This window comes from Engraulis encrasicolus, chromosome 3 (genome assembly GCF_034702125.1).
Source record: "Engraulis encrasicolus isolate BLACKSEA-1 chromosome 3, IST_EnEncr_1.0, whole genome shotgun sequence".
NCBI lineage: Eukaryota > Metazoa > Chordata > Actinopteri > Clupeiformes > Engraulidae > Engraulis > Engraulis encrasicolus.
The window spans coordinates 4,381,030-4,382,898 of record NC_085859.1 but is presented as its reverse complement, the minus strand read 5'-3'; positions in this window follow the sequence as shown (position 1 = coordinate 4,382,898).

Below are 1,869 nucleotides of genomic sequence, written 5' to 3'. Positions count from 1 at the left end.
TATGAGAGCCTGTTTACCAATATCCTCTCCATAAGCTTGCACAGGTTTGAGGTAAGCGCGATTGGCCTGTAACTGGATGCCTTTGAGGGGTCCTTCCCTGGCTTTGCTATTGGTACTACCACAGCGTGTTTCCATGTCGCTGGGACCCTTCCCTCCTCCCACACTCTGTTGTACACCTCCACCACCTTTTTTAACACTACATCAGACACATGTTTCAGCATAACATAGCATACTCCATCCTGCCCAGGGGATGTCTGGGCTGTACTAGTCAAAGCACTTTTTAGCTCAAACAGGGTTATTTCTGCATCCAGAGGGCTCTCAAACTCTGTTCTTTTCTCGCATACGTCTCCCCACTGCCTCATCAGTGTCTGGCGGTGTGCTGCCCACTCAGCGCCCAGGTTAGTGGAGCTATGTGCCTTCACAAATGCGTTTTTCATCATTTCTGCCTTTTCTTTGTTGGAGCTGGCCACCCTGTCCCCTTCCACTAGAATTGACATTTTCTTTGATTTAGCTACCCCCATCATTTTCTTGATCATGCCCCATACCTCTTGTACTTGTACCTCTTCCCCTATTTGGGAGCAGTAATTTCTCCAACATTTCTTTTTTGCATCCTTTATAACCTTCCTTGCTACTGCCCTCGTCCTTTGATACTCTAAGACTTTCTCAGTAGTAAGTGTCCTCCGCAGCACCCTGAATGCTCTATTTCTTGCTTGTATGGCTTCAGTGCACTCTTGTGTCCACCACGGCACTACTTTCTTCCTTTGTTTCCCTGTGGTCCTTGGTACCGCAGCTGCTGTAGCCACCAATAGCATATTTGCCAGCCTACTTGCTTCCTCATCCACATTTCCTCCTCCTATCGTATTGTGTACCTGGGCCTCACACATTTCATTGAACTTCTCCCAATCTGCCTTCTCCCAGCACCACCTCCCCATGTAACAGCTATCCTCCTTGCAGACATCCATTCCTATTTTGCACATTACGGGAAAATGATCACTTCCTATTGTGGAGTCACTTAATATCTCCCATTCACATGACCCAGCTATTGAGCTTGACACACAGGTGAGGTCTAATGCTGTCAGTGCCCCTGTCCTGATATTTACCCTTGTGCCCCCCCCATCATTCAAGCATACTAGTGTTTGGCTATCTAGGAATTCTTCAACTGCGTCTCCATTCTTATTAGTGATTTCGCATCCCCACAATGTATTATGTGCGTTGAAGTCCCCACACCACACCACATTTTCCCTTCCCGTTTGGACTATTCCTTCCAATAGCTCCACAGATAGCTCATTACATGGGTTGTAGTAGTTCATTATCACAATATTCGACTCCCCTGTCCACCCAACCTCTACCGCCACACATTCACTATCCCCATTCACTTGCAATTCCCTGTATATCAATCCTTCTCCTATAAACGTGCAGCACCCACCCCCATGTCCTTCTTGTCTGTCTTTCCGTACTGACGTGTATCCTGGAATATTGAACTGCAACTGCGGAGCCAGCCAAGTCTCTTGTATACACAGGATGTCAGGTAGTACCGGTAATTCGTAAATGAACTTTTTAAATTCCTGCCCATTGGCCAACAAACTTCTTGCATTCCATTGTAATATTACAAGTGGTTTCACTGTCATTCAGAAGGTTGTGAAGACTGCATATTGCCGTCATGCAGTATTCTTGTCACCTGTTCTATGGTCACATCTGCCATGTCTAGGTGGGTCTTTGCTGCTGTTACTATAACTTTGATGCGTTCGGTACGGCTCTCTACTTTGGCTACACAATTAATCACATACGCAAGGAAGGCTAGGAATTGTGTCTTGTCTGCAATCATTGCGTTTGGTCCCACTTGACATCTGTGGCTCTGGGTTGCTACTG